This window comes from Pteropus alecto, unplaced genomic scaffold, assembly GCF_000325575.1.
Source record: "Pteropus alecto unplaced genomic scaffold, ASM32557v1 scaffold166, whole genome shotgun sequence".
Classification (NCBI taxonomy): domain Eukaryota; kingdom Metazoa; phylum Chordata; class Mammalia; order Chiroptera; family Pteropodidae; genus Pteropus; species Pteropus alecto.
Window position 1 is genome coordinate 450,647 of NW_006439757.1, and position 7,583 is coordinate 458,229.

Here is a 7,583-nt window from a genome sequence, read left to right on the forward strand (position 1 = left end):
TGTGTTTATCTCTAGCATAGACAGAGAGCAGCTCCAGAGTTCCCCCATGTAATTCCCTGTTCACCTGACTCCACCATTAGAATGTGTTCACCCAAGCTAGGATTCTGTCTTTCATGAAATTCCTCAGTGTCCAGCGCAGTGCCTGATACTAAAGAGACTAGTGTTTGTTGAAAGAAAGTTTTAGGAAAAAGGGTAAAACTTTACCTACTCATTCACGCAACTAATGTGGGTGAGACCTTCAGGATCCATAAAACATTGTAGGACACACAAATGTGAGTAAGAGTTGGTATCTGCCACTGAGAAATTCAAGTTTAGTCAGGGTATTGAGATGTTATTTAAATGGGCAGCAAGTGCTAGCACCTAATTAGACTACGAGCAGGGACTGACGGGGAAATCTTTTTACCTGGAAAAATGGAAAGAATTTGGAAAAATAGAGTTTTCCTAGGACCAGGTCACGGGAGTGGCAAACGTGACTAGAAACCCCGAAGCAGAGGCCCTCATCAGTGTGGTGTGGTATCTTCAACAAACACCTAATGGCTTGATTATGACATGAACATGCCTTTGATTCAAGAAGGCACACGAGTGTCACTCTTATGAGTTTTCAAGGGGGCATTAAATTTCCAAAGCATATTGAGCATGACAGAAGGAAAAGACCCTGCCGACTAACATGAGGCAGGAGAAAACACGGCAAATTGTATTAAATGAGTCACACTGGCTAAGGAGGGTTTTCATCATTAGGCATTTAGTTCCTAATAATTTTATGCAATCCAAGTCCAGACGCTGATTGTTATGATGACTAATATAGGATACATGCTATTTCTTTTCAAGGTCAATCAACTTTTGTTCAGGAAAAATGAGAAACAGTTCTCTTCCTTGACCCTATCTGATAAAGCAGAAGTCAAAGCAGATTTATACAAATGAAAATAAGGGTGAGTCAGAGCTCTTTATCCCATAAATAACAAAAAATGGATTAAGGCTGATTTTCTCCTGGTAACCTATATACGTAGCCACATAACCCTGATTTTAGTATGTAAAATAGATGATCAAGAGATTAACTTAAAATTATTCATGGCTGTATTTTCACTATTTTAATGGATTTAAGAAGCTGCTTCCTTTCCAGCCAACCCATTGTAAACCTTCCCTGATGAAGACAATCTATGTCTTCTGCCAAGATTCATTGTTTACTATTGGGTCTCTCAAAGTAGATTTAGTTTAAAGAGTTTGCCATCTACCAAAAATTGTGAATATTGTGATTAAAAGATTTTCTTTTGAATTTAAATGTATATAAATATATAGATATATTAGTCAATGAATGATATGATAAACTAATTATAATTCAAATTAAAATTTCCTAAAAACTAAACCAAAGTGCATGTAAACATAAATATCAGATAAAATAATAAGTGATTAAGGACATTATTCATAGATCAAGTACTAGAATGAATAAATTAGTTATCCTTCAAATTACATAGAAAATCGATTTGGGATAAAAAATAACAAAGACAAGTAATTCAGTTTTCATTTTTAATATATTTAATAAAGTCACAAATCAAGAAATAAGGTTTATCTCAGAAAATATTAAAAGATTTTCTATTTATATAAATAGAAAAAAGCAGCAGAAGAATGCAAAGTGTATGTTCTGAATTTTTTGTAACACGACTTAGCAGTTAAACAGTTAGCTTATAAATGAAATTTTTTAAATGGACGGCATGGCCTTAGAGGCAGAGTTACACCACGGCGAGGGGCATCCTCCCTCCCGAGCCTGAGACTCCTCCATTTGTATCTCAACTCCACCACTTCGCAGCTGTGTGTGATGCTTAGCCTTCCTGTGCCTGCTGCTCAATTGCTTTTTGTACAAAATGGAGGTGATCATAGTGAAAGGGTCTTTATGATGGTTAAACGAGACAATCCAATAAAGTTTTGGCACAGTGCTCAGCACCTAGTATGCTGTTAATAAATACCAGTTATTGTTATTGATATTACTGCCCTTTGTCTCACACTGATTGAGACTGGCTTTGACGCTCTATTACAGGATTTTTTTTTTTTTTTAATATCAGCACTAGTGTCAGAAGATACAGGTTCCAATCCTGACTCCACCACTTACCTGATGGGTGGCCTTGGACAAATCTCACAATTTCATCAACTATGAAATGGGAATAATAATTTATGCTCTACCTTGTCTACCCCAGTGCTCAGGCCAGATGAGATAACATAATTTTTTGTTTGTTTGTTTGCTTTGCTTCTTTGATGTAAAGTGTTATTCACATGTGAAATCTGATAGTAGTGATGACGATGATGTCTTTGGGATTCAGGGTACCATTAAATGTAAAGGAATACAGTATTCAGACCTGACTAGGCAAACTTATAGGTCACCACTTCTGACTGTCACACCACTGCCTTCGACTTCATAATAACACTTCTTTCAATAAAACAAGGAGCCAGAGAGGCATAGACAGAAAGACTGACAGAATTAATACTCAGACCCAGTTACGCTTGCCTGATACATTATCATTATTATTATATTATTTTTTTATTATTTTATCATTCTTGATCTAAAGGACCCAAAAAATCTTTCTTAAAGACAAAAATGAAAATCAAACACATGGCTGGAACCTAGGTCTGATGGCATACAGTACTGCATTGTTTCCTCTAGGATAGCAAGTTGCAAACTCAGATATACTTATTTTACAAATCACTAGTATGGCACTATATAAATAGAAAGGTCTATCTATATTTAAATTACAGAGAAAAGACTAGAAGTAAATATTTATTGTTTCCCTGTATTTCGTAAATTTTTACACTAAGTATATGTCAGTTTTAACAGCAAAAAACGAGAATCAAAATATTCTAAAATATATGATGTTCTTAGCAACCTAAGTAAAAAGAGATAGCTCTGACAGTGAGCCCATTTTCAGAAGATTCTGAAAGAACACTGCTTTTCAGAATCACTGAGATTATGAAGAAAGCACCCAGTCCTGAGACAATGAGACTTAATTGTCCCAGGTGGGGCTTCTTTCTGATTATTTTATGTCCCTGGGTTTAGCTTTCTTCAGAAATTTGGTCCAAAGATGGCAGATCATTGATCTGCTCTAGTTTTACAAAGTTCATTTTAATTAAGAATTTCTAATAAAATAATTATGTCCCTTACTAAGTCTGGCCTTGGTAAGCTTGGGATAAAATATGTTATAAATATTATATGGCTGCACTAGTGCAAAGTTATGTGCAATGCAGGGGTTTAAAAATTCAAGTGCATATCATCAAGATCTGTCCCTTTACAGATAAAGCCAACATATCTAATTAAGAACATGCTGAAAATTAATACAGCAGTACTGTCTTATTATGCATCTACTAAATTTTAGTTTAAGAATCACTTTTAGAAAAGCTATCTTAAATATATATTTTTTAAAATTCTAAGTCCTCCTCCTCTGGCTTTCACAGAATTGATTCCAGGTGGTGGGGTGAAGGCATTACACAGCAAAAAAATCAGCAAGCTATGCTAAAAGTGAAATCTTTCTTCCTTAAAACATGAAAATTCCAGATACAGAATTTCGAAACCAATTAAGCTTATATTTGGAATAATGTAAAGATATAAAATGTTTTTTTAATGCTTCAATTAACTTTTTATAAAGACAGTCACTGAAAGCTAAGTAAGTCAATATTCAATGAATAAAAATTTTGGCAAGGGAAATAAACACCTTTTCAGTGCTCAATGTTAAAAAAAAAAAGACACTGTGGTTCAGATGCACTTGGCTTAATTAAAGACAATAGAAACGCATACATCTTAATTTTCCTGACAAGAAGCAGCCTTTCTCCCCTGAGGATACTTTTATTTGCTTTCAACATCTGAAATCAAAAAGAACAAAAATCAAAGCTGCTTTTAAAGTTCGACGTCCCAAAGCTCAAGTAGAAATAAGTATTACAGTTTTCATTTTCCTTATGTTCCCACTCCAGGCCACAAAGTCTCTAGCTTCCTACATCAACAGCCCTTCAATTAATTAGCAAAAGACAGTTTACAAATAATTGTTCATCATGAGTTCTAGTAACAGATTCCAGGCAAAAGGATCAGGTTTAAGACATCAAAGTAGATTGAGAGAAAGTACAACCATTTCATCTTAGACAGATTCAACCTACCAATTTGACAGTGGTCTTTCATCCAGAGCATCTTGCTTGCTGCCCAGCTCCTACATCCCATCTTCCTTGCATTTTTATGTATCAAAAAAATATTCTTTTAAATGTAAGGAAATATGGGAAGAAGGAAGAAAATACCCAACTCATTTTTCTAACCTTATTGTTTAACCCCCAATCCCTTATGAATAGGATAAGTATGAATAAACCCTTATGCAAAGGATATTTTCCCATCATCATTGGATAAGATCTCACATTAGCTATCTCTTAACTACAAAGTTAACATTTTCACTTTATCTACTGAAGGAACACATAGTATGCTCTGTATTTCACTATAAAGTTATTCAAAACAGACTATAACTTATGGTACAATAGAGATAATTTCATTAAACTGTGTAAACTTAAATTTACATCTAAATCATATATGCAACTTATCTATTTAGAATAAATTATAAAACTATGATAGTCAAACTCAACAGTATCGTAAATTCAGATAAATTCTCATGCTTATTTTCTCTCTTGTTAATATTTTCAGAAGATTCCTGGCTTTAGTGTCATTAGAGTAAAAAAAAAAAAATGCAAAGCTTTACATTTCTTTTCATGAAAAAAATATTAGCATGGCAAATGTTCTTCAAAAATAGGAGACAGGGAAATATAATGTTATAGATTTTTTTAAAGTGTTTATACTACATTCACTGATGAGCATAACCTTCAAGTCACCTTCATAAAGAGTGATTAAAGTGAAAAGTTTAAAACAAAATAAAACATTCTGCTAAATGTGGAACTGGATCAATCATTTTTTAAGCCATGAGCACTTTTTTCCTTAATAAGGTGACTGTTATAACTCACTGCATTTTCCTGTTATGGTCAGACTGAACAATACCCCATGGGACATTGAAGTTACAATTTTAAACTATAGGCACTAACTGAATTTAGCCTGAGTAATTGAAAGTTATTTTGTTTGTCTGCAATGCTTTCCTCCTGTAACCAGTTGGAAGCTTAACCGTTTCTGACTTAGTTTAGATATAAGGCAAAACAGGCTAATTGTGAAATTAGACCTGTGTTTTCTTGTAAATGTCTCTCTGCAGAGTCATTTCATTTTCAAAGCCTTGAAGAAAACTAACAGTAGCAGCCTGCCTGTTAACCATTTGCTCTTATTACAGAAAATGTTTTAGTGTGTATGCAACATGAAACTGCCAAGGGTTTTTATATTTTTTAATAAAAGTAGAAAGTAATAAGTAATTAAAGCATAATTACCACATAATTAGCATTCAGCCTTATCTGATAACATCTTTCTCTTTCTTGGAGCCCAACCTGGAGATTGGCAGTACTTTACAAGACAGGAAATTTTCTTTCTCTTTTCCTTTATTTATCCATCTGAAACCAGAAATCCTGTCTTTACAATATTCACGAGTCAGTACCCTCACTCTGTCATCTGTCTCTCCCAACAGCTTGAGACATAGTCTCTTTTTGCCTGAAAGATAACCCATCCCTCAGTAAACTGGAAGAGCCTCCCCCCCTTACCACACACACACACACACACACACTGCAATACCGCAGTTTCACATTAATGAACCAAAAGTATCTCCCTAAATTAACCCATGCTACTTTAAAATACAAGTGGGCCAAGATATTTTACAAAAATAAAAAATAAAAATAAAAACTTCCAAAACCCAAGCCTTTTCTGATTACTTACTGATTAATATGACCTCATCTCTTAATAAAAGATTAGAGAAGGCATGCTGTGAAAAAAAAAAAAAATGAAGTCTGGGGGCTCTACTTTTCAGAAGTGGTTTCTTCTCAGCCACAGCAAGCATTTCATATGCCATCACTTGTGCCTGTGACCCAGGCAAACACAGTCATCAGTCCTGTATTCTGCTCTTCACTTTGTCTTGCAGTATTCTGAACTTTTTGTTCCCTGAGTTACCCCCAAGGGGACTTTTTAACAGCAGTGCACCAGACAGCGGAAAGTCAGTGTAGAATCCTTGTTTAAATAAACATGTTTAAAGATATGGCCAATCTATCCCAAATCAGTCATTAAAATCAAAAAGAGAAAAGCATATTACATTTTAAATGGAGAAAAAAAAAATCTGGTTTTATACGGGGTCGTGGTCAATCTGTTTGGCAACTTTTAAATTAATTCAGATGTTTTTCAATCATCACAGTTACCTACAGGGAATACTGAACAGAAAAATGACAAACAATTGTTTGTGTTCAAACTTATCATAAACTATATTTCCATGGACTTTTCAACTCAGCAGACTTCAAATTCCTCTTTCCAAGGATTATTTGACCTTCAAATTTCAGGCCCTGTATCTCTTGGTGTCGTGCATTCATCATAGGTTAGAAAACTCAAGCTGGGCTACAAGTATATTATTTCTGTTACCTGACTTTAATAAATTTTAGTTGTTTTCAAAATCTGCAATCTGTTCATTGTGCCAACCCTGCATTGCAGAGAAATCAGCGTGCGATTCCAGCTTGGCTCCTGCAAACAAAGTCACCACAAACAGGTTTTAATTGTCTTTGCTCAGGGAAAAGAGGAGGAGGGAAACCCTAGCCAATCTGACAGGCGATGCGGGGTGACAAGCCCCCAGGGCGGCTGGATCTCCCGGCTCGCCATCCTGGGCGCTGTCCTTAGTGCTGCTGGCGCCATAGCGAGCACAAGCGCCTTACCTTCTGCCCAGCGGAAGCTGCGGACGTCCCCCAAACGTTTAGCAGAACGTAGCGCCGTATCCCACTTTTAATACAAATAACTACCCCGGCCCATCCTTTTTGTCCCCTTCTCGAAGTTTGCAGGCTGATCGTTCCTCAAAGTCTTTTTTTTTTTTTTCTTCTAGGCCCAACTAGCTCATCTCGGTCTGCTTTAAGATGAGAAGTGGGGGAAGGGGAGGAAGGCAAGGCGAAATGAGGATGGGGGTGGGGAAAATGTAGGGGGAGGGGAGGAAGGTGAAGGAGAGAAGAAAAGGATAGGAAGAAAAAGGTCCAGGAAGAAGGGGCTCAGAGAGAAGGGCGGAGGAAGTGGGACTAAAGAAGGCTTAATGCGGGAGGGCGAAGAGATGCCAAAGACAGGGAGAAGTGATTAAGCGCAGAAGATGGGTAAAGAAAAAAGTAATGGAGAAAGAACAGAAGAGAAAGCCATGAGTTTAAGAGCGCAGAGGGCCAAGAAAAGAGCGAGGCGGCCAGGGGGTGGGGAGAAAAGCAGCCGGAACGGCGGGAGAGTGACAAGACAAAGAAAGGGCGTTGTGTGAATACTTGCACCGAGGGTGAAAACTGCAATCCGAAGGTGAAGAGAAATAGAGGGGGCTTGCAGGGAGACTGGTGGTCTAGAACTAAAGGAGAGCTGTGGGGAGGGGCCAGGGCCAGGGCAGCGAAGTCCGGGGTCCGATGCGGGTTGAGCCCACGTGGAGCCGGCGCTGAATCACTGCTGGGCTGTCTTTACACCCACCCCCACCCCCCTC